This window comes from Ochotona princeps, chromosome 13 (assembly GCF_030435755.1).
Source record: "Ochotona princeps isolate mOchPri1 chromosome 13, mOchPri1.hap1, whole genome shotgun sequence".
In the NCBI taxonomy this organism is placed as follows: domain Eukaryota; kingdom Metazoa; phylum Chordata; class Mammalia; order Lagomorpha; family Ochotonidae; genus Ochotona; species Ochotona princeps.
In genome coordinates this window covers 27,796,190-27,822,792 of record NC_080844.1, presented here as the reverse complement: position 1 = coordinate 27,822,792, position 26,603 = coordinate 27,796,190, and the positions used below count along the sequence as shown (strand labels likewise).

The 26,603-nt window shown below is 43.9% G+C and overlaps 1 long non-coding RNA gene across 2 annotated transcripts in view; it reads right to left on the bottom strand.

Moving 5' to 3' along the window:
• Window positions 1-26,603, bottom strand: part of LOC131481785 (uncharacterized) — a 230,142-nt gene that overhangs the window by 96,343 nt on the left and 107,196 nt on the right. For both annotated transcript variants that reach the window (XR_009246559.1, XR_009246561.1), the window contains exon 3: window positions 13,462-13,641. This is a non-coding gene — a long non-coding RNA (uncharacterized LOC131481785). The remainder of the gene's footprint in view (window positions 1-13,461; window positions 13,642-26,603) is intronic.

The following is a 26,603-nucleotide window of genomic DNA, read 5'->3' as shown; positions in this document are numbered from 1 at the left end:
GATTTTTAATTCCAGATAACAACAAATAAAGTTTAATGTAAGTATGTCTGATAAAATACATATAGCATGTTCTTTTACCAAAAAGTATTCATTATCTATCTGAATTTGAATTTCACTAAAAGGCCTGTATTTTTACTTTCTGAATCTGATAGCTATGACAGCTAGAAGAGGAGCTTATGGGACCATTGTATAATAGTGCATCAAGAGGAGCTTCCGAGCCCAGAGACTACCCTAGGTTGGTGACACTGATTCCCTCCTGACTACAATGATGACCCTAAATCAATTCAGCAATTTATATAGATGAGCTCCTTCAGTCCTCACGAGGACTGTTAGTAGGTCCATCTTACAGGTGAGGGCTTTTAAAGCCATCTGGACTACATGCCTTGTTTCGTGACACAAGCAGTGGAAGCTGATTCACACTGGGACATGCGAGGGGGCAGAGGCCCAGTCATAACAACAGCTCCGCACTTCCTCTCTAGGGCAAACACATCCGCTCTGTGCTATGTTACTGGAACCACGGTCCGTCCAGTCTGTCCGAAGATTCACCTCTCAAAGGCTTCAAAAGAAAACTGAGTGTTTAATCTTAGCCCTCTTTGATTCCGAACCAGAAGATTCTACGGAAAGAACTCTTTGAAATCAGAGAAGTCCTGTTCATTCTCTGTACTCCCCACAGCGTCTGCCATTGCTCTCCACACACAGCCAGAGTGGGCTGCACATTGCAGAGTGCAATTAACTGCCCCCTTTCTCAGCATGCACGCTGCTCCAGAGTATCTGGCTTTTATTTTTAGTCAAGGACCATCAAGCTCTTGACTTCAAGGTCCAGATGACCTTCTCTGTGAGAAGCCTGAGCAAATAGAATTGAAAATAACACCCTCCAAAAAGAGTCCAGAGAACCCTTTCAACCACCTTCATTTGGTTTCTGCATAGCTGAATTTACTAAATTTTAATAGCAGCCTAGAGCCCCGAGAATACATCCCCTACATGCTGCACGACTTTAAAACGCTGAAACCGTTTATATCACAGGAGCCTGTTTCCAATTAGTAAAAATGCCTTCCACAGAAAGATCATTAGCATTTATTAGGTGCTCACTATAACTCAGAGGAAAATACATAATTCATTCAACTCTATTTTTAAGTTTGACACCTAGAGAAAAACTTACTGTTACTATTATCATGCTCTCATTATGTAGCTCTTCAAACAGAAGCTGGAAACGCACATGTTGAAAAGAGAAGTGAGTCATTTGGTTTAGTGGTTAGGATGTCAGTTAAGACACCCCGTGGCTCAAAGGGTGTCTTCCTGTTAAATATGCACAGGCAGAGGCATCCAGTAATGGCACAAGCATCTGGGTCCCCTGCCAGCCACGCGGGAAACCCAAAGTGAGTGCCTGGCTCCTGACGTCAGCCTGATCTAGCCACAACACTCCGAGTGGCAGGCGCCTGGGGAGTGCACCACAAGATAAAATATAGTCTGTCTCCTACCTGTCTATCATTTATTTCCTGTCCCACCCTCTCTCCCTATAGAATAATTAGAGCTTTAAAAAAGAAGAGAGGAAATGAAAGGAGTTGGTGCACAGGAGAAAAGGGGGGGAGGAAAAGAAGGTTCCGCATCCAGTTTGTGCCACGTCACCTACACTGGACTTAGGATACCTGCTGAGGGTCAGGCAGTGCCTGCGCTAGGCTCCCATCCGACTGTAGTCTCTAACCTAAGACCACAGCAGAGAACAGACCCGCTTCATCACACAGCACAATAAAGCCTGGCGGAGGCCTCAGAGCAGACTTCCCAGGTTCGAATTAATGTCTTTGTGTTCCTCTACAGATGCGTAGGTGAGCCACTTCACCATCCTTGCCTTGGTTTCTCGTGGGGAAGTACGACCAAAAACAGGTTCTGCTCCAGAGACTTACAGGGAGTATCCACTGAGGTGACTTAGAATAAGCACTGACAATAGCACGTGCATCCAGCGAGCTCTTAGGGAGTGCTTGTTATCACTGCTCTGATTGTCCGAGTGCCGCAGCCTGCCCTCCATCGGGACTCTCCTGAGGCCCTGGCAGCTCCTGGGCTTACTTCCGACAGCCTCCAGGGAAGCTGCTTTCTTCCCCACACTCTGGCACTCAGCAAACCACTTCACAGACTTGTGAGGGAAGACTGAGCGGATGTATTTGTTTCCTGTTGTGATATAATAAACCACCACTAACTTGGCAGCTTAAAGCAACACATTATAACTCTTGCTCTAATGCTGACCCTCCTGCCTCTGCACCCTCCTAATAAAAGGTCTTGTAATTTTGTTGGGCCCGTGCGGTTAACCCAAGATGTCCCTATCTTAAGATCCTTAATGACATCTACAAAGTCCCTTCAACCTTGAACCATAATAGAATCCCAGTTTATGAAGACCAACACATGAACATCTTGGTGAGCTGCTATTCTGTCACAGATACCTAGCTGGAGCCTCTGACTTTCCCTTCTCTTCACATGAGCATATCACTGTTGGCCCATTCATCTGCTTCAAGTACTGGATAAAAACGCCTTCTCTTCCTTGAGGTCACTAGATTCCATGAACTCTCAGCCTCTCTGTGTCTTCCAGTTACCTCCTGTCTGATGTTAAAGAGCCATCCCACTCTAAGGATCCCACCCTTCCTACCTTTCAACGTGTGTATTTCTTTCCACACATTGAGTGCTGCTTCCGTTTTGCTACCTTCAGCTGCTCTTCCTTTTACTACCTAACACCTCAGTTTAGGAAACCTCCCTTTTCCTGAGAATCATTTTCTAACCCATGAGCTAGACCCCAGTTTTCCCACTTTTATTTTAAGGCCCCTTGACACTGGCCACTACTTAGTAGATCCCAAGTAGACACCTGAACTTTAGTTGAGCTAATCAGTCTCTTCCCGAGAATATAAGGTCATTGGAATTGAGCCTAAACTCTTGACTTGAACAGTAATTGCAGTGCTAACTAATTATACAGCCATCAGAGGCATTCAAGTTATTTTGTGGAGCCAACTAAGAGTGAGGACAAATGATTGTCATACAGTTGCTAAGCCCAGATGCTCACAGGATACAGCTGTACAACCCAGCCCAGTCTCCATGAGAGATCACTAAATACTTCCAGTACACTCTCTTTTGATACTCACACTATGTGAATTGGTTCCTGCTACTTGCTCACTTGCTAAGACTGGTTTAAATCAATTTCCTTTAGCTCCTACAAACCTCTTTCTCATAGGCTGGACTCCATCCTGAAAAGCACATCCGCCAAAAGTTGGTTGATTTCCATGCTGTTCCAGACACTATTGTTTTTCTCAGTCTGATGTTCTTAACTCTTCACAAGCACTAACAAAGCCTTCCAATTCTGTTCTCTGCTGGTTTCCAGGGTAATGTACACTCTAAATTCAACCTCTTTGTATGTCCTTCCCCAACCTCTCACCTCACAGGCCAGTCCTTGTATCCACCCTTGTTTCAATCATGGATTTCTAATTCTCTTTCTATATAATCCACCTTTTGATTCTTTTAATGGCCTTCCTTTCACAATGCTTATCTCTATGTCTTCAGTTCTTACTAGTTCATGAGTCTTCAAATTCAGCACGTACAGAGTAAAGCTGCCTCGACATCCACCATCTCCTCAACTTTCCACCAATTTTTGGCTTCTAAAAACAAGCGACTTTAGTACCTACTTCTGGTTCTACTCTGTCATTTGTTGGGCTAAATCAGCCCTATAATCCTATTTTTTCACTCTTCTCTTATTTTGTTCATACCTATCTTATATTCCTCACTTTCACAACCATTATCTCTGTCCTGGCATGAGTCACTTCAGCAGACACCCAGCTGGCCTCTTCATTTTCAGTATCTTTTTAATTCTATCCAATCCATACATTACTGCAGGATCTCCCCTGTATCCCAGCAATGGTCTTCCCATCACTATCATTCACAAATGTTCACTGAATAATTACTATTGATGCTTGAGTATGTAAATACCACCAAGTTCTTCCAGGAGTCTATGACACAATTGCAGAAATTCCACTTAACACAGGTTTTAAATATGTAAAACCACATGCAAGGTAATGTAGGGAATCAAATTCACAGTGCAGATGGTTAAAAACAAAACACAAGGTCAGGGGAAGTTAGATAAAGAGATGTAAGCAGACAGGCATGGGAGGAAGGCATTCCATAGTGGGACTGGCATGAGCAAAGACCAGAAATTCTCACAGCATTTTCTGGAAAGACAGCAAGTCCAGGCTGGTGCAGACAGAGAAGAATATGCCGTGAGGACAAAACAAAAACAGAGAGGAATGACATTACCTGGCAGGTGTGGGGAAGAGTGAAAAAATGTCCCATTGCCCTAGAACATGGAGTATGGGAAAACAGCATCGAAAGGTAAGTGGCGGGGACAGAAGGGTGGAGATTTACATGGGAAGAGACTGCAGGCTTTACAACAACTGAGGGAGACCATCAGAGAGGTGTGGTAGGGCCTAGAGGCTGAGCAGCAGCCTCCCCATGCTGCCATAGTGCTGAGCACATCAAACGCACTGAAACATGTTCGTGAACCGATCAATAAGCTACTTGAAAAGAAGGGGTGATCCACAGAGGAAGAGCTAACATGGATTAAAGAGGATTATGACAGAAATAGAAGAATATATAGGAAGAAAATATCACCAACTAAAAGGAGCTGTGCTGAGCCTCATCTCTCACGCAGGCCAGGTAATAATACAAGCAAAGGCCTGTGGGTAGGAACGTGTATCTCCTTAATAACAATATTCATAATTTTCAAAACATGACAGGAAAAGGAAACTGTATTTGATATTCCCTATGTGCTAGACACTGTATGGTACACTTTCCTCCAGACTGAAATGTAGGTTATTGAAATGCTGCCGTGCTATCACATACATCCTCAGGTATCATCCTGAGCAAATGACAGTGCCCTTCCTGTCCTGGTCATCTGAGCTCCTCTCCTGCAAACCCTGAATTCCCCAGACCCCAGGAACTAACATCGTAAGTGGGAGCCTCCATGAGTCCCTCTCCAACATTGTGCTCTGGGCCTCTGTTGGTTGATCAGTAGTCTCCTTAAACACTTTTTTAAGTTGCTCTGCATTAAACTGCATGAGGCAACTTAATTCTGATATTATTATTACTTTCCAGCAAAGGAGATTGAGGCCAAGGTCACAGCTCCTATTTGACTGAGCACACATTCTTTCTAAACTCTAAAGTTTGCACTCTTTGCCCTCCAAGAAAGGCAGATTTCATGCTGGAGATTCTAGGACCTAACATTGAATAGAATGGCCACACTGAATCAATCAACTGGGGGAAGATGATTTCCAGAAACTTCCTGTTTAATAGGCCAGAGAAATCTGTTAAGAATGTCAGGCCCCTTAGTCTACAATCCATGCTAAATGCTAAGCCTGCTCAGTGAGCCTGCACAGCTGTGTCTATGCAGAAGGTAACATTTCCTTAGGTGGTGACATTTAGAGTGGACTGTTACATCTTCATCTAGCAGAAATTCTCAGATTCTTTTCTTCCATCCGTAAGTTGTACTGATCTCATCCCAGATGCTATGGTTATTTGCCGCTAGCTTCCAAAACAGAAATAAATGGCAATACCATCTGTTACAGCGGGCTGTGTGAGAAGGTCGCAAGCCTCTCTCATTGTCTCTGCACTCCAAGTGAAGAGTTAACAAAACAGAAAGATGTTTGTTTAGTATGAACTCTTGAGTTTCTTCGGTGAGTAAAAGAAGGATCAGGAAAAAAGAGCTGAATTTAGATTGCCATAATTGATGACTAAGAATTTAACCAAGATTTTTGTTTAAAGAACAATAAAAGCCTAGGGGCGGAGGGGAAAAGACTTCATACCAAAATTAAGAAACTCAAAAACTCACTAATAAATAGATTCAGCAGCAGCTCATGCTGGAGAGAATATACAGCTGGATAAATAATAGAACAGTCTCCTTTTTCTTTCCCATTGTTTCAACAAGCCAATATGGAAAAATGTTCACCAGGTCATACAAACAGTTTAAAAGACTCTAAAAGGCTCCACAGGAAAGACAGCACTCATTCTTGCTTTTTCAGAGGGTTGTAAAAATGCAGAGAGAAATATCCAGAAGCATATTACTCAAAATGTTAATTGTATTTACCTCTGGGTGACGGAATTTAAAGGAACTTTTCCTCCCTCTATTTCTTGAATTGTTCACTTTAATCAGAATAAAAACTCCAAAGACATTTTCATTTTTCTAGCATAGACATAGTTGCATGCAAAATGCAATAATCCATAAGAACTACATATGAGTGAGATCATAGCCATGTTTGTTTTTCTGACAGCATAGGCATCGTACGTTTTGTACGGCAATGAGTAGCAAAAACACAGATCTCATAAAACTACCTGCTACCAAACACATGGTCACTGTTATATCACAATAGGCCCATCCCAATGAGTCCAGTGGGATGAGAAAGTCAAGCCTGGGACATTAACACGCTAGAGCCTAAAACAATGTCTTGTGATTGATATTGATTTCCTACAGAATAACTCCTATGAAGACCCATGGATAAACTTCAGGATCATCTAAACTACTTTCTAATTAACATGCAGACTTGGAAAAAGCAAGATTGCAACATAGATTTCCAGTTAGTTACTCATGGAAAGTGCTTGAGGTAGGCATCTGCAAATGTGTATACATAAATTCCTTCTCTGTATGGCTTCATGGAAATGGATCTAAATCAGACCCAGGTAGTCTCGGCCCCCAGTCTAGGTTCTGAAGAGACAGACATGTGTCCAAGACAGGATCCATCAGAATCCTTCCATGAGAGTATAGAAATCTGGAGGCTGGAAGACTTTGAGATTCCAAGTTTTATAGGCTGTGAACACCAGTGATTGCTGGCACCAATCTTGCCACCACTGGGAGGGAAATTTCCTGGGAATGGTGTAAAGGGAAAGCCATTTAGTATGAGAAATACAGAGGCAGAACTCCTGTGATTCCAAACAATAGTTGTAACCACTAAATCCGGTACCACCTGGTTGAGTTGTATTTCCTTCACTCGTGACCAACAGTTCTAAATAACTATTAGCTATTCATTTATCCATTCTTAAATGTTGCCTTGAATGCACATATCTGTATAGCACTAACATGAAATCTGTATAGCACTATAGAGGTGTGAATCATCTCTCATCTTGAAATTGTTCATGCCTGTAACAGTGTTTGAATGAATGAATGCTACAAACGTTCTTTAAAAACCTCTCAGGTTTATCTGACCAATGATGATAAAGTGCTTTTTCATTAAGTGATATAAAAATAATCACGGGGGAGCTCTGCCTGGTGTTCCAGGATGCCATATGGGCACCAGTTCCAGTCTTGGCTGCTTCCACTTTCAATTCAGCTCCCTGCCAATGGCCTGTGAAAACAACTGTGTTTGGGCGGTCCTTGGACCCCTGCATCCAGGTGAGAGACCCAGAGGAGGCTCCTGTCTCCTAGCTTCTAAATGGCCCAGCTTTCTGTGACATTAGGTCTTTCAGCAGATAGAAGACCTCTCTCATATTTTTCTCTGTAACTCTTTCAAATAAAAATAAACCTAAAAAAAAAGCATATGTAAAGAAATGAAAATTTTTGTGAAGCTAATGAATATGGATAGCTTTCATGTTCTCAGGTGGATACTCCCGGAAAGGGCTGGGCGGAGTAATGCAGATCAGGGCCCATGGTCCCAGAGAGGCCAGAGAAAGCACATTTAGAAGTGCGTTCTGACTAGGAGATAAGGCAAAGTACTCCCATTTCAGTCCAGACACTGCAGACTGCCAGTGCTAGAACTGAATTTGGCCCATGGAAATATGCTGTTTGGTCTGTACTCTGTTTCTTTAAAACTTTTTTAGAACTTTGCATTTGGATGTCATGTGCTGGGAATAATACTGGCTGCAGCAGGTACTGTTCTAAGTGTTTTGCATATTTGAATCCATTTAATCCTCTAAAGAACATTTGTTGAATGCTTATGATATGCTGAGTACTATTTCAAGCATTCTATGTGTCTTAACTCATGAAAGGCTTTAACATCTTCATTCCAATATTGTCTACAAGAAAACTCAGGCAAAGAGAATGGAGTAATTTGCCTAAAGTGGCATGGATAATAAACAGCAAAGCTAGGATTCAGATGCTGGAAGCTGGTACCTGAATTTGGGCATGAACCACAGCACTGCAAATGCCTTGTTGCCCACCTTATGCTCCATCAAGTTCACACTTTATTTCCTGCTACACCCCCGACAAACATGGACATTCTGTGGTCCCTAGTAGCAGTGTGACTGGTAAGTGATCCAAGCATGATGTGTGCATCTTCTGCAGGTTTCCAGCAGCTTCCTCGGGATGGGCAGGAAAAAGGCCCTCCCACAGTGAGAACTCAGCACCTCCATGGCTGGTGATTACAGAAGTTAGAGGCATCAAGACCACTGTCACTAACCCGTTGACACCTCCCAGAGAGTTGCTGTCATACTTGATATCCAAACCACATTACGCCTTCTACAAAGCAACACAAACAAAAAGAAAAATATGGATTTCATCAACATTGAAAGTTTTTGTGTTTGAGAAGACACTATCAAAAAGATAGTGAAAAAACAACACACAAAATGAGAAAAAAAAATTGTAAATCCCATATCGGATAAGGAATTATTTAGAATGTACAAGGAACCACAATTCAAACAACCAAAGAAATATAATTCAAAGTTAGCAAATAACCTGGATAAATATTTCTTCAATGGGAATGTACGAATGTCCAATAAACATATGAAAAGGCACACACAGTTCCAATCAGAATCTTGATGAGACCAGCACAGTTGTGCATCTCATATGGGTACCAGTTCAAGTCCCAGATGCTACACTTTCAATCTAGCTCTCTGCTTATGACCTGGGAAAACCGGAAAATGGTCCCAATCCTTGGGCCCCTGCACCCACATGGGAGACCCAGAAGCAGCTCCTGGCTCCTGGCTTCGGACCAGTTCAGTTCTGACTTCTGTAGCCATTTGTGGAGTGAATCTGCAGATAGAAAATCTCTCTCTCTCTCTGTCTCTTCCTCTCACTCTATAATTCTGCCTTGCAAACAAAAATAAACAAGTTTTTTTTAAAAAAAACATAATGAGATACAACTTCATGCACTCTTGTTTGGCTACTCTCAAAACAATAGAAAATAGCAGGTACAGATATGCATGTGGAGAAACTGGGGCTTTTTTTACATTGTTCAAATGTGAAATGGTGCAAGGGTAGAGGACAATATGCTGAGTCCTGAAAAAGTTACAAGAGAATATGAACCAGAAATTCTACTTCTACATATTGTTACATAAAAATTATAAACACCCATGATTTCAGACTATGCTTCTGCCCTGGATCCCAACAGACCAGGTTAAGAAATAGTAGAGATGATTAGTGGTTAAGAGGAAGAAAGGAAAGTTATCATTTACCAAGATCAACATTTCTGCTCAGGATAATGAAAAGTTCTGGAAATGATTAATGACACTTGCATAACATTCAATGTACTGAACGCTTAAACTGGATAAAATGATTGTGTATATTTTGCCACAATAACAAAAATGATTCTGCTCTGTCTCTCCTTCTCTGTGTAAATCTGACTTTTCATTATAAATAATTTTTTAGAAATGCTTCTGAGAGAAGCTCAGACATACAGAGAAAAGGAGAGACAGAGAAAGATTCCATCCACTGGTTCACTCCCCAAGTGGCTGCAACAGCCAGAGGTGAGCCAATCCGAAGCCGGGAGCCAGGTCTCTAAATGCAGGTGCAGGGTCCCAAGGCTGAGCCATCCTCTACTCTTTCCCAGGTCACAGGCCGGGAGCTGGAAGTGAAGCGGAGCAGCCAGGACATGAACCGGCACCCATATGGGATCCAGGAAATTGCAAGGCGAGGACTTCAGCCACTAGGCTACCATGCTGGGCCCAGCACACATCTTTGTTAAAAGATATAAAACCTTTAAACCAACTTTCAGAAAGAGTTAAATATCATGATGCTACCAAACGGACACATTCAAAAACACGTGCCATGCCAATTATAGAAATGTCACACCTCATCAAACAGGACAAGTCCAACTATCATTTGATAGGGACCTGGTTTTAGATTTTTAAATCTTTTTATCGGGCCCGGCGGCGTGGCCTAGCGGCTAAAGTCCTCGCCTTGAAAGCCCCGGGATGCCATATGGGCACCGGTTCTAATCCCAGCAGTTCCACTTCCCATCCAGCTCCCTGCTTGTGGCCTGGGAAAGCAGTTGAGGACAGCCCAATGCATTGGGACACTGCACCTGCGTGGGAGACCTGGAAGAGGTTCCTGGTCCCGGCATCGGATCGGCGCGTACCGGCCCGTTGCGACTCACTTGGGGAGTGAAACATCAGATGGAAGATCGTCCTCTGTCTCTCTCCTCCTCTCTTATCCGGCTTTCCAATAATAATAAAATCTTTTAAAAAAAATCTTTTTATCTAATAAAAATAGTTTCTCTTGTTTCCTTTTCAGTACCATTTGCATGGAAGCTCTTCTGCCATCCACTCTTTCACTCTGTGTCCTTAAAGGTAAAATGATTTTCTTCTGAGCAGAATCTAATGAGTTCTGCTTTTCAATTCATTCAGACACTCCAGAGCTTTTAATTGGATAATTTAGTCCATTGCTATTAAAGGTAATTATTGGTAGCTAATACCTTACTACTGTCTTTTTTTTTTAAAGATTTGTTTATTTTTATGGGAAAGGAGGATATACAGAGAGGAGAAGAGACAGAGAGGAAGATCTTCCATCTGATTATTCACTCCCCAAGTAAGCACAACGGCTGGAGCTGAACCGATCCAAAGCCAGGAGCCAGGAGCTCTTTCTGGTCTCCCACACGGGTGCTTTGAGCCATCCTCGACTGCTTTCCCAGGGCACAAGCAGGGAGCTGGATGGGAAGTGGAGCTGCTGGGATTAGAACCAGCAACCATATGGGATCCCGGAGCGTGCAAGGCGAGGACTTTAACCACTACACTATCGCGCCGGGCCCACTACTGTCATTTTTATAATTATGTTGTTTTCTTTGTTTCTAAATTAAAATATTAATTTGTAGAAAGCAGTTCTTCCCCAGTGGTATACTCTGATTCATTGTTTATTATTTTTAGGAAATCTATGCATAGGTTTTGCTTTGAGGTAACCTTGAAAATTACAAAAAACGTTCTTTTGACTATAACAAAAATAATCTTGGAATAACAACAACTTAATATTGATTATAAAATATGAAATGAAGGGCCAGCATGATGGTATAGGAGGCAAAGCTTCCAATTGCAGTCTCGGCATCCCATATGGATGCTAGCCTGATTCCAAAGTTCTCTACTTCTGCTATAGCTCCCTGTAAATGCACCTGGGAGAGAAATGGAAGATGGCCCAAGCACATGGACCGTGGCCCCATGTGGGAGATCCAGAAGAAACTCCTGGCTTCAGATAAGCCTATCTCAGGCCATTGTGGGCATTTGGGAGGAAAGTCAGCAACTCAAAGACCATTCCCTCTCTTTCTCTCTCTCTCCATCTCTCTCTACGTGTTTGCATGTGTCTTCAACTCCCTCCCTGTAACTTTGCTTTTCAAAAATAAATAAATAAATCTTTTAAAATTATTAAAAGGAATTGGCATTGTAGCAAGCTCAGATATCCCATATGCGTGCTGGTTTGTGTCCCAGCTACTGCATGTCCAGTTCAGCTCTCTGCTCATGACCTGGGAAAGCAGGACAGTACGGTATAAAGCCTTGGGATTCTGCACCCACATGAGAAACCTGGAAGAAACTCCTGGCTCCTGGCTTTGGATCAGCTCAGCTCTGGCTGTTTCAGCCATTTAGGTAATGAACTCACAGATACTTTCTGTCTCTCCTGTTATCTGTAAATCTGCCTTTCCAATTAAAAAATAAATCTCTTTAAAAAATATACGAAAAGAGACAAAAACAACGAGATAGGCATCCTGGGACAGATGTTTGCTGGAGTATGTAAAGCCACCGCCTGTAATGTAGGCATCCTGTACGGTTCCTGATTCATGGCCTAGCTGCTTCACGGTCAATCAGCTCCCTGCCAATGGCCTGAGAAAAGCAACAGAACACGACTCGAGCATTCGGGCCCCACGCATCACATGGAGAACCGAGATGAAGCTCTTGGTCCCTGGTTTCGACTTGGCCCAGCCAGAGCCATAATGACCCTCTGGGGAGTGAACCAGCAAATGGAAGAATTCTCATTCTCTCTCTCTCTCTCTTTTTCTCTCTCTCTCTCTCTTTCTCCTTCCCTACATTTTAAATTGTTAATATTACAGTTGACTCCTTTCATATTGATCTCTCTTTTTTCATAGATTTTATTTTTATTGGAAAGTCGGATATATACAGAGGAGGAGAGACAGAGGAAGATCTTCTGTATGCTGATTCACTCCCCAAGTGGCCACAATGGCCAGAGATGAGCTGATCTGGAGCCAGGGACCTCTTCTGGGTCTCCCATGTGGGTGCTGGGTCTCAAGGCTTGAGGTCCTCGACTGCTTTCCCAGGCCACAGGCAGGGAACTGGATTGGAAACAGGGTTGCCAAGACATGAACTTGTGCTCATGTGGGATCCCGGTTCATGCAAGGTGAGGACTTTAGCCACTAAGCTACTGCACTGGGCCCTCATATGGCCTTCTCTTAACCTTGCATGTGTTAAGATACAAATGACTTATGTGCTACGTTTCTAATGTTAAAGTATTGTGAATTTGTTGGTATAGTATTCTTACCAATGAGTTTTCTACATTCCAGCATTCATACTTGTTAGTATCTCTTTCTTTTAGTTTACACAATCTCCTTCAACATTTCTTGTAATACACAAGTCCACAAACTTCATCCACAGGCACTAGCCTAATAATGCATACTGTTAGAATCTCCCAAGCTTTGGGCTTTAGTTGCCTGATTTTCAAGTCATTAGGTCCTTTGCTGTCTGCTCAAACTTGAACAATGATGACAACCATGTACCATCTCCCCAGCTGCCCATACTGGCCCAGGCTAGTCACACTTGGGTCCCCACAGTCCTGTATATTCCCAGGGTGTCCACTTAGACCACCAGAGGTTGGCATTGACACGAGAGCCTAATGCCCAGCAAGCTTCAAGGCTCAGTCTGCAAGCACTGGCCACAGCCTAGGGCAAGCACCAGATCTCAGCAGCAGCTCCAAGTTCTGATGCAGGGTCCAAAGCTCCCTCTCCCAATCTCTTCATGGGGCTGGAGTTTAACTTTTTACCCCCGAGGAGTGGTAGCAGAGGCAACATGGTCCATAAGTGTGGGCCTGGGAAAAGAGGCCAGGGGGTTCAGCCAGACCAAAATTCCCTGCAGCAGCCCAGGTACTAGAATTCACTTCGTTCTCCATCTCCCAAACAAGAGGCCTTCTCTGTGCCATCCTCCTAGGAGCTGGGGGAAGGTGATACAGGCAAGGTTTTCCTTTGCACTTTCTTCATTGCTACTGTTCTTACAACATGATGAAGGACTGCGGTCTCTCACCTGGCATCCACGGCTTTTGTGGGGGTGACCTCGTGTGAGTACAGCTATGCACAGCGGTGTCTCTGCGGGGAGGTGGGCACCAGAGATCCTTCTTCAGGTGTCCTCTTTCTCTTCAAAGTCCCCAAATTTAACAGCACGGGCCTATCAGGAAACCTTCTATGTCCATAAAAAGTTTTGATCCTTTCCAAAGGAATGAGACAAAAACATAAGATACAAGTTGTCATTAAGCTATCCATAAGAGTGTGGTGTATCTTTCTAAAACATAAACTACAAGCTTCACAGTTACAAAGCAAGGTCATGAGAATATAAACTGTTCTGAAGCTCTCTGTTTCTTCAGTTGGAACTTTGTGGATTCCCTCAAGCCTTTAAGTTGGTCCACATTAGGTTAATTGGGGCCATGGGAGTCATAACACTGCAGGAACATTGGCTTATCGACAAGGAAGTCAAATTCAATCCCAGGATGCGCCCATTAAGTCTCGGGGTGACCTTGGGCAAGTCACTTAAGAGATTGGACAAAACGGCCTCTGAAGACTCTTTAAAACACTACAAGCCACTTTTACTTCTTCCTTTTCTTTTGATAACATCATTTTTTCCTTTTGCTAAATACATAGGCTTCCATATTAACAGGCACAGAGTGTCATAAAACCTCTGATACATACCACATTCATTCAATCCTACAGATGTATTCTCTTATGCCCAGTTGCCCACACCCCAGGATGCCTAGGACAATCTTGCTATCCCTGATAAAATTTTTTTGGCACACATCACTCAATCCATGCAGGATTTCAGCTATCTAATTTGCTTTCTATAATTTTTCAAAATTCTCTTATACGCATACTATGAATAAACAATCTTGAGACTAACTCCTTCCCACCCACCCCCAAAAAATCATGCTTAACAACGTTGACTTGATGCCCACCCCACCCCCAAATAAAGCAGGAGAGTGACACATGCATAAAGAAGGATGCTAGATGCCCGCAGACTGGACACGGAGGAATTCCAGCCAACTGCTGCCCTTTCTCTCCTGGCTCAGTGGTTAGCCACCAAAATACATTTCAGAAATGTTCTTTCCCCTCATACATTTCATCTGAGAAGAAATTCATCTCTGTTTCACGTGATCCATTTGGGAAAACCTAGATTCCATCAACAACAGCTTGAGAATAGAATGAAGAGGCGGAGAAAGCAAGAAAGTCCTGAAAACCAAAATAATCTTTCTTTGGTCTCGGTCCAGAAAGGAAGCTGCAGCTCTAAGCATGCAGGCTGTCTACACAAGGGAGCATCTCTTCTTTTTTGTGTTAAGGAAGCAAAAAAATTAACAGCAGCAATGCATCTTCAGCCAGGAGTACACTCTGAAAACATCACAGCAGACATTTTCCCATTGGCATCCATACAAACACTGGCCAAGATGCTAGTACAGTGCACCGACATGCCCAACAGAACTGCCATGGGTTAGCTTGCATTTTTTCCATCACTACAGGCAGAATTTGTGCTTTTTGCAGAATTTTTAAAAATAAGATCTCATGTTTTAATGGGTATCCATATAACATGTGTATTTTATACAAGATTTCTTAAAATTAGACCCAATTAGTGTTTTAAATAATGAAGACAACAAAACTAAATCTATAGAAAATAATAGAGGGCACTTAAAATGTTTATAGAAAATGGAATTGAAAATTTATTTTGCAGCACATTTTTCTGAAATCCATGTATTTGAGGGAAGGATCTTCAAAAAGGTCAACAAAAGTGAATATTATGAAAAATTATGCATAATCTCAAAAATGCTTAGCAGCAGAGGCAGGCAAGGCTCAGCCATGGAGCCATGCAGTTGGAGGCACCCAGCCCCTATCTGAATGACTGCTCCAAGTCTGAACCAGCTTCCCACCAACACACACCCTGGGAGGAGCCAGGTGCTGGTTCTAGGACTCGGCTCCCTGCCACCCATGGGCGAGACCCAGGGGGAGTCCAGGTCTCCTGGCCTTGACCTGGCCTTGCTCTGGCTGTTACTATAATTTATGGAGTGAACTAAAGGACAGAAGATATTTCTATGCCTGTCTCCCTGACTTCCCAATAAAAAAAATATATATTTTTAAACTCTACAACAAAGTAAACTTACATTTTTTATTTAATCTCCTTTATTTTTGATAGTAGAATTATAGAGAGAGCTTCCAACCTGTGTATCACTCACCAAATGCTCTTAAAAACCAGAGCTGAGCCAGGCCACAGGCAGGAGGCAGGAACTTCATCAGGGTGTTTCATGTGGGAGGAAGGGACCCCAGTACTCCAGCCGTCATCTGCTGCCTCCCAGGGTATGTGTTACAGAAGAGCAGAGGCTTGAACTCAAGCACTCTGCTGCGCAATGTAGGTGTCCTTAGCAGCTGCTTAACCCCGTGTGTCCACTCCAAACTTACCTTTTAGTTTCATTTTTTCACAAACTTTTGGAAGTCCCTTTGTATGTGAACCTATCAGAGCCTGAACCAAAACTCCTGCTAATTTGATTCACTTATTTATTCATGAAATGCACATTGAGAGAATCAAGATGGAGGAATAGGATAAGGACAAGTTTAAACGGACAGAAAAACATTTAACCAGGATGAAGCAGAGAGAACATATTTCAGGAAATAGGAAAGGACAGAACAACAGCAGAGGGGTACCTGGAGACTGACAGACACAGAAAAGCAGCGGACACAGCAGTGTGGTGTTGCAGTGACTGATACTCCAGCACGGCGATCTGAACGCCACCAGCAGCCAGAACTCCACCAGCAACCAGGTGGGAAGGGACTTTCACTGGGAGCTTGGGAGGTGAACCCAGACAAAGAACTGTCCGTTCTGCTGGTCCGTTTGATTTGACCAGGAGCAGAGACAGAGCAGCAGATCTCGGATGGGCAGTGCAAGAACAGAGTGGATTTCATAGCCCAGTCAGCCCCCTAGAGCTGAATTGGGCACCATTTTGCGTAAGGAGGAAAGGGCAAGGGAAAGGACGGAGCATGCGCTGAGCTAGGAGTGAGCTCATTCCTGACTCAGTGAACTGCAACGACGTGGCATTCTACTTCCAGACAAAGATGGACTCCCAATGAAACTGTTTACTATATCTTGACAATAGGATTCTGGACTCTCTGCCATTGTCCATGCCCGCAATGATGGACATATGACTGTGTATGAAGAACTATATGTTAGTAATGATACAGAGGAACTAGATTGGGGGGGGGGGAGGGAATTGGGGAGGGGATAAGGGAATATGGAACTGTATCATAAAATGATAGCAATAATAATAAAATGTTTAAAAAAATACACATTGAGCACCATCTCTCAGCACGTGCCCCAGGCACTGGATAAGAGCTACGCCTTGGCATTGCAGGGGAGCTACAGAGCTCACAAGCATCACATGTCATGGCGAGTGAGAAAAGTGCTGCCCACAAGTCACAAAGACATTGCTCTGCCCTCTCTGTGAATGCCATTGAGGTTCTGAGGCTCCAAGGACTACACATGAGGCCATAGCTTCCTTCAGCCCCTAACACGATCAAGCCAGAGCAGCCAGTAAGAGACCTTTATCCCCAAGATGCAGTTGAGGACAATGATCTCCTCCTTGAATGGTGCCAACATGGGCATTTCCTGGAGGAGAAAGCTGGGCTGACCACAAGACAGACACGACCTATGGATGTGCAGCCAGGCCTTTGGTTACTTGACTGAACTGACCAGGGATTCCCTGTAGCTGGGAGAAACGTGCTCTCCAAATGAAGAGGAAGAGGAAGACAAGAAAGAAGGCCTCCAAACACAACTGTCTTTCCCCAGCCTGAGTCAGGAAGCACCTCTCCATGCCAGAAGTCTAGAGAAGGTAAAGGACAATCTGCAGGAAGAGACACAAGTGCGGCTGACAGATGGAGGAAGAGGAAGATGTACCAAAATGAACCCCCTTTTTAGAAAACTCTTGTTGGAGCTGTGGGAAGGAAATCAACAGCCCAAGCTTCTGATGAGTGATGCAATCAAACAGCTTGGGACCTGATGGCAGGAAGTGGTTTTTCATGTAAAGTCATAATATAATTAAGCACTCGGGTTCACTCACCTTCAATGCCTAGAGCAGATGTCATCTGAAGCCAAGTTCAGAACACACATGTAGCTCTCATGAAACATTCTGCCCAGAGTTCCTTGGCTCACCAGAACAGATATCTGCCACACAGACAACACTCAGAACAACGGCTTGCAACAGGTAACAATGACTAGGTTGCAAACCCAGCTCCTGGCACCTGCAGGTTGCCTCACACCCGAGAGAGGAAGAAAAAGAGAAGCTAGACAAGAAAGGACCCATTAGTTGAGTGTTTGGCAGATAAAGAAGAACCAAGAAAACAGAGAAGCCACATGCAGGAGACCCAGACCTACCAGATGTTGGGCAGGATTAACAATGACCATGAAAGCGGATCTTACAAATGTCTTGAAGTTACTGATTTGAAGCTTGGAATCTACCGTGCTAGGGACCCTGCAGTGTTTATCTAGCACTGGAGAACAGATCCATGACTATCCTATTGGACGTCAGTTCTCATACATAAGACAGAGATCACTGCACTGATGCCAGCTTTGACCAAATCCCATCCTCCTCTGGGTTTCTTATAGAATCACCAGCAATCCTTATCCCCCCAAAATTCTTAGAGGCTAAAACATGACTCTCATTCAGATAAAAAAGAACATGTGCCACAGATGCTACACAACTCATTCATTAATAAGGAAATCTGAAAGACAGTAAGACGCATTCAAAGAAAATTTTGAGAATCTAGGTTTTCATAAACCTTTGCAACAATGTTAAAACAATACTACATTAAACACTCAATAAGTGCTAATTATGCACAGTACAATAGTCTTGGAGTTTATCTTTCCTATTAGACAAGCTGTTTGGAAAATTCATATATTAAGGTGTAGCTTCACTAAGTCTGGAAACTTCACTAAAAATGATTTGAACAAAGTTTACTCACCTGCCTAAATAATTAGACTCCTTTGGCAGGCCTGCTAAACCACGAGGCTGTATCATACTAAAAGGATACAGTAGCCATCTTTTTGCCTTAGTTCTGATGAATGAATAATTTTTTTTACTTTTTGGTGCTTAATTTTGAAATAGAAGGTAAGTAGATCTCATTAGTTTCAGAAGCTACAGGAAAACCACCCCTAAAACTCTGAATACTGGAATGTCCATACATAATGTTGACCTTGGCCCTGATTTATTGGCAAGAGCAGTGCTGTATGATGAAAAAGAAAAAATTCCCAGTTAGAAAGGTCACTCAAATGGCAACTAGGAACAGCTCAGCCCAGACAGCCTCAGCGGTCCATCAGCCTGGAAGATGCTGCGGACTGCATCCCATGACCTGTGGTCACCTTGCTCTGAGCAGATGAACCACTTGAGCAGAGTTTCCTACAGATGGACTCACTAGGGCCAAAAATGCAAATGAATCCCCTGCAGAAAACACAGGTCCACAACTAGAGGAAAGCAAAAACTGCCCCTCAGGTGTAACACAAAGCCAGGTTCCCTCTAAGACAGCAAATGACTGAAACAGCAGGTGTGGCCCTGCAAGCAAAGCCTGTTCCAGTACCGAATGGAGCAGGAATAGTTAATAATTTCATCTAGAACCTACCCCAAGAGGAAGAGCCTAGTATCTAAAAGTGAACTTTCACTGAAACCAAACATTTCACTGTTTCAGTCTTGGCTTTCATATCCTCTTTATTTTTTTTTTTCTTAATTTGAGAAACAAAGAGATACATACGAGAGAGTTTCATTGTGCAAATTTACTCTCCAGATTCCCAAAGCAACTGGTGCTGGGCCAGGGGCCAAATCTGGGAGCCAGGAACTCCATCCAGGTCTCCCATGTAGGCAACAGGAACCCAGCTGAACCATTCCCACTGCCTCCCAGGGTTTCCATTGGCTAGAAACTGAAATCAAGAGGGGAGCCAGTAACTGGCCAGGAATATGCAACACAACAAGGAGATGAAACTTCTGGTTCAAATAAATTCACAAAAGAATTCGCTTTGTGTCTTTCAGTTCCTGCGCTGGGCTGAAGTGGCAGCCTATGAAAGATGCCTTATAACCTCTTAAAGGCAACAATCAAAACCACAGTTAGATACCACTTCATGCACACCCAGAAAGCTCTAAGCAGAAAAAAGGGGAGGGGTGGATGTAAAAAAATGAGACATTTACTTCCACAACGCTCAAGGAGTGTACAATGCACAGTCACCATGAAAAGCAGTGTAACAATTTCTCAGAGTTAAGGTGTGGAATTACCACAGAACAAAGCAAGTCTGCTCTTAAGCATATACCCAAAAGAACTGAAGACAAATACTTGTACACGCATGTTCACAACAGCACCATTGACAATAAGCCAAACTATTCAGTAGGCAAACTGTGACATTCAATGGTACTTCAAAAAGCTTGCGGGGTGATGGAATTAAAAGATAACCTCACTTTAGCACAAAAATACTGAAATTATTTATAGAAGACAGCTTCACAAAGGTCACAGGGGCGCAGAGATCTAGCCAAGCTATCAAGACATCTGTGCTGCCATGGGCGTGCCTGGATTCCAGTCCCAGCTCTGGTCACTGACTTTTACTTTCTGCTACTACACATCCTATGAGGTAGTGCAGAAGGCTCAGATAACTAGACTCCCGTCACCCACATAGGAAACTTGAATTGTGTTCTGGCTTGTAATGTCAACCCCAAGCCCCAGCTCAGTCTGGCACATTAGGGGCATTCAGAGCAGGGAGCAGCCAAGGTAATATTCTCTCTCTCCCTCTCTTCCCTTCTCTTTTACTTTGTCTCCCTATTTCTCTTCCTCCCCTTCTCTCTCCCACAAGCACCTTTCCTTTTTTCCTCCTTCCCTTTCTCCCTCTCTGCTTCTCAAATAAATAAACAAACAAATGCTCATGGAAAATTCATACAATGACCAAAAGAAGCACAGTTGTCAAAACTTTTTACACCCGAATAAACTTACCTTTTACTTTCATTTTTTCTGGAAACTTTTGGAAGGAATATTATTCATTCACAAAAAGGAATGAATGCTAAACCCCAGGTACATTTCCATAACTTTCTACAAGGTGAAGAAAGTCAGGCCCAACAGGTTACATTTTGTCTGATTCCGTATGCCTGAAATGCCGGAAAAGGTGAATCAGCAGCTCTAGAAAGCAGATCGGTGATTTCCAGGGACTGCAAAGACACAGCATGCATTCAGTTAGAGTACAGGCTTTAGTTAGAGATGATAAAAATATTTTGGGACAAAACAAGAGTTGTTATGGATCTACTAAATACCACTGTGTTATGCATTTTAAAATGGTTTGGGAGTGTTTGATGTAACAGATGCCATTTCGGATGCAACAACCTATAGCAAGGTGTCTGCCTTCAGGTCTTAGCTCTCCTCCCAATTCCCCTTCCTACTCCTGCATACCTTGGGAGGCAGCAGGTGAAGGCCCCAGGTGCAGAGTTCCTGCGCCTATCTGGGAAACACAGGTTGAGTTCCCAGTTTCTGGTTTAAGTCTAGAGCAGCCTGCCACTGTGGGAATTTAGGCAGTAAATCAACTGTTTGATAGGGTGTCTCTCTTTTTCTCTCTCTTTCTCTCTCTCTCTCTCTCTCTCTCTCTCTCTCTTTTCCTCCTGCTCTTCCTCTCTTCCTTGCTTCCAATAAATAAAAAAATAACATACAAAAGAAACATATACCTTTCAGTTATATGAGAAATTTTGCCTCAGTTTTTAAAATAAGGTGGGAAACATCAGCACCAACCAGAGTAGGATAAGTTTCAAATAGAAAAGTCCCGATTTATATGACGGGCTTCAAAATGTGAAAATATCCAGCGTAACCCAAAGTTTGGACAGAAGAGGGAGCAAGAAACACACAGAACTATAGGATTCATAATATTTTTTTTAAAAGAGGGATTCCAAAAACACATGAATTTCCCCCAGGACTGTGTCACCACTCTGTTCTTTGGATGAGTTATCTCCTCTAAAAATAGAAGAGCAAAAAATCCAGCCTTCAACTTCAAGAAACACTGAAGGATCTGGAGTTAGGGTGAAGGCTGGCCTGAAACATCACTTGGTCCAACCCCCGCTTGGGTTACAGACAGGAAACCAAGGCCCCGGGATAATGAATGCCTTTCCCGCATCCCACCGCAGTGCTGGGATTAGCAGCAGCCTGGGGCTGAGCTGGGGCTATGCCTGCCATGACAGGGGTTCCAGCTCACACTCTCCATGGGATTTTTCCAGTTGAATCACATAGCCAGCATGTTTCCAGGCACATAGAAAATCGGTGTCTGCCACCCCCTCCTCAGCTTCTCAGCACTCGCAGCCAAGGGAACTCGGGTTAAAATTAACATCCCCAGAGCAACCTTAAATGGAAAAGCCGCAAGGATGCAACCTAGCCCAGCCAAGAAGTTTGCAACATGTGGGGCACATGCTGCGGTGGCAAGGGAGCAGGTAGTTAAGAAACCATGTGGGTGTGCAACCTGGCTACCAGCTGGGGTCACTACATCCCCTGAGAGTCAAACCAAACAGCCCAAACTCCTAATCCAGTTGCTGTCTTCCAGGTCATTCCCTCCAAGCCTTCCCTTCTGCCCTAGAGGCCTGATTAGGCCTTTTTTTTTTTTTTTTTAATAAACAAAGACCATTTTCTCCTAAGACCAGCTGTCAAAATAACATTTTATACCCTTGCTTCTTTTGAACTCACAGCTGCATTCCCTGTGTCCCTCCTCCATACACAAGTTACTGGTTTGGATCGTGTCCTTGGGAGGCCTCCTCCAGGAACAAATCTGAGAGTACACATCCCACAAAGAAGTCACTTCAAGGTTATTAAACAGGGAAGGGGCAGTCACAGTTGGAACCACACATGACACCCAAGCTCCCACAGCGCCAACACAAGCTGAAGGCCAGAGCCGAAAGCACCAGCACTTGATTTTGCTAAAATCGGCCATCTAGTTTCATAACTTTCTGAAATTTTCATAATTTCAGATATGTGAAATTTCAAATAATTCTGACTATGTGATTCAAATGGAAAAATCCCATGGAGAGAGTGAGCTGCAACTTTTAGTTTCTGAATTGCAATTTTCTTACAAAATGTCATTTTACTTCAATGTTTTGGCTATGAAGAATACCTGATACAGCACAATATTGTGTCACAAAAGCTCCTGTGCCTTAAGATTTTGATTTGAATAAAACTGGAATTAAGAACATGAGTTTGAGGATGGGCATTTGATGCAGAAGTTAAGTCTCCGTGTAGGATTCCCACAGCCCATTTCAGAGTGCCTGCTTTAACTCCCAGCTCAGATACCTTAGGTGTAGCTTAGTGCTAAGGCAGCTCTTGGAAGCAGTTGGTGACAGTGCAAGCACTTGAGTCTCTGCTATCCATGTGGGAGACCAGGCTGGGGTTCTGGCCACCTGGATTTTCCCTGGTGCCATTTCTGTTTATTGTGTGAAGTTAAATGGGAGACTTCTGGCTGTCTTCCTCTCTCTCCCCTGATGTGTGAATGTGTGTGTGTGTATGTGTGTCTTTCAAATAAAATAAAAATAAATAAATCTTTAAAAAAGAGTGTGATCTCAGGCCCAGCGTGAAGGCCTAGCCTAGCAGCTAAAGTCCTCGCCTTGAACGCACCGGGATCCCCTATGGGCACTGGTTCTAACCCTGGCAGCTCCACTTCCCATCCAGCTCCCTGCTTGTGGCCTGGGAAAGCAGTTGAGGATGGCCCAAAGCCTTGGGACCCTGCACCCGCGTGGGAGACCCAGAAGAAGTTCCTGGCTCCTGGCTTCAGATCAGCTCAGCTCTGGCCATTGCAGCCACTTGGGCAGTGAATCAATGGATGGAAGATCTTCCTCTCTGTCTCTCCTCCTCTCTCTCTCTCTCTGACTTTGCAATAAAAATAAATGAATCTCTTTAAAAAAAAAAAAAAGCTAGACATCATTCAGATCTGGCAAGAACGAGATGATGGGCTCAGGTTTTGTACCTGGAGCTTAGGAAAGGCGCCTCCTGCACAAGTGTGAGCAGAGTACAAGGAAGCCAGGAGGGACTGTGATCTGGGCTTCAAGGAGTGAGGACAGCACCAGACACAGGGCCAGCTATGGCAGAGAGGGCTGCCGATGCAAGTATGAACTTCATTTACATTTACACACATTTACTGGTGTGCCCATGTGAAAAAGAAACTGGTAGAATAACCGCCTCACACTCACTCGATTCTGGTCTGCCAGAGCTTGCCATTGACCAGATGCAATAGGGACACTGAGTGAAATGGAGCCCATCAACACAATGTACACAAATCGGACACCTGGGATAGAAAGTAGATCTCAGGGGAAAGCAAGCAAGACTCAGCTCAGAGACCATCCCCTGTCCAACAATCCTTCACTCCTATTCTGCTAACAATACTTCAACATTCCCCAAGGGATGGGGACAGCATTATAGCATAGCACCTTAAGCCCCAGCCTACAATGCCAGCATCCCATACAGGCATCAGCTCATGTCCCCCAGATGTTCTGCTTCTAATCCAGCTCTCTGCTCATGACCTAGGAAAGCAGTCGAGGATGGCTCAAAGTCTTGAGACTCTGAGTCCAAGCGGGAGACCTGGAAGAAGCTCCTGGATCCTGGCTTTGGATCAGCTCAGCTCCGGCCATTGCAGCCATTTGGGGAGTGAACCAGTGGATGGAAGATCTTTCTTTCTGTCTCCCTTATCTGTAATCTGCCTTTGCAATAAAAACAAATAAAGCATTTTTTTTTAATTCCCCTAGGGAAATACTTGGCCCCCACTCTCCTACCATGTTAACTCTAGTCGATTGCCTCTCAGACTTCAGGAAAGTCACATGATTGTGATCTACCCAATCACAGTAGCATATACTTCTTATCACAATGACTGCCTCAGAACTAAACAGAAAACCCAATGAGAAGCAGGTCCTATACTTCTGCCAGAAAGGCCACAAGTCTCCTTTTCTCTGAGTTGATACAAGCCATTCTGGGTTCCAAAGGAAGATAGATAGACAAAGGGAAAGTTGATACAAGAGAAGTCGAGACAAAAGGATGACTAAACCCTCACAACACTGTGTGATTTGTGGATCTGATCATGCCTACAATCCACATTGTCTATCAAGCCTGAAATTGGGTTGATATTGGAAAGATAGCATCTTAAAGCATAAAGAGCTACCGGTGAGTGGTAAGTTCAAATTTTTATTCCATCACCTTCTAACTGGACTGCATTGGGCAACATTTCCCTTTATTATCTTCAAGTTCATTGGCTTTAAAACATAAATTATCACAACCTTCATTGTTCTGTTGTGAGTGTGAAGCAGGATACCATAGTTAAAGGTCTCATGTAAATGGTAAAGCCTGGACAAATGTCAGAGACTCTTTCTCAGGTCATCCCCTCCTTCAGATGCACCCTCGTGGGGACACAGTGTTCCACAGTCGGGGCCACACAGCATTCTAAAATTACTCCCAAGGCTGAGTAATGGCATACTGAATAGCAGCTGTCAAGAGCGGTGGCACTCTCCACGCTGCCAAACAGGAAACAGAAAGAAATTGACAAAATTGGCTTGATTTTAAAGACACAGACTGGAATCAGCATCTAAGAAACAGGATAATGAGGGAAAAGTCGGCTGAATTAAAAACTATGTCTGAAACCATGTCAGGGCAAAGGAAGATGAGAAACAGGCAACACTGAAGAAAAACAGCCCCATGCTCTGAGCTGTGAGTTAAGCCACAGCAGACACAGCTGGGCCACAGCAGAGGCAAAATTCAAAAACTGCAACAGACAAGACGGAGAGCTTCCCCAAGGACAGAGAGCGGCTGAAAGGAAACACTCACACGCCACAACCGTGAAAGACTGTGGAAGAATAAAGGCAAGAAGTCAGGCAGAGGGGCAGCGAAGGGAGGCTCAGCAAAACACAATGAGATCTAAGAGGTCCCAGCTGAAGCAGCCCCTGATGGTAAGCGGGCAATCTGAGAACAGCTCACCAAGTGGCTAACCCCATGTGGAAATTCCAAAATTGGAACAGGGGAAAATCCAAAGCGCAGCTAGGAAAATGCCTTGCCACAGAGGGAAAAGAGAAAAACACATGTGTAAAATGCTTCCACGTGTTTGTCAGTAGCTCTCGCCCCACAGATAGGAATTCCAGACTTGGATGAAGCGCTGGGCTCCGGGCTGGTCCAACAACTCAATTCCACTGCAGGCTAAAATCAAAGAGCAGGGGGAAAGAAAGAGCTTGAATTCATCCTCTATATGCCAAAGACACTGGAGGTAACCAACAGGCTATAAGCTGAAAGACAGATCTAAAGATAAACAAAAACTTTGTTATTCAGCTTAAGGGGGAAAAAATACATTTCTTACAACAAGCTCTAGGGAAGCATAAGTCCAAAATGATACTCGGCATCTGATTGCAGCAAGCACTGTGCTGGGTGCGATGTAGGCTGAAGCTAAAAGCATCACCTCTCCTTCACACAGCTAACAATTCAGTGCAGAGAAATGTCTCAATAATCCACGATGCAATGCAGAGTGGAACATACCAGGTGTGACCAACCAGGCTTAAGTGACTATGGAGCCAATGAAATTCACTCAGTGCAAATCACCCTGCCCCTTGCAAGCGGGAAGGCAAAGTGATTAAATCAATTGGGGGAGATTTGTTGACACCTTTCCCTATCTCCTTTAAACATGGCATTACCAAGTCCTGCCACTTTCACCCTCATTGCATTTGTTTGTTTGGTAAACCATCAGAGCAAGCGCATTTTCTCATTTACTGCTTTAGTCCCCAAGCCCACAATCTCCACTGAGCCTGAGAACCAGGCAGGACCTCAGCTCATACCTCCCACATGGGTGGCAGAGACCCAAGCAGCAGAGCCACCAAGCACTGCCTCCTGGCATCTGCATTGCAGGAAACTGAAATCAGCGGCAGAGTGAAGACTCCCCACCGCACAGTGGGAGAAACGCATCCAGCTGGCAGACGAACCACGATGCTGAACACCTGCCCTTGGACTGTATCCTGAGTTTTTCTCCTTCCCTCTCTTGCCATTGCTACCGCTGCCCTCCATCTCTTGGCTGGACTGGTCCAGATGTTGGGCTCACTGGCATGCTCTCCATGTAATCAGCCCTTCATGCAGGGAGCACAGTAATGGTTGCAAATGCCAAAGCCCTTCCATGACTGACAAGAC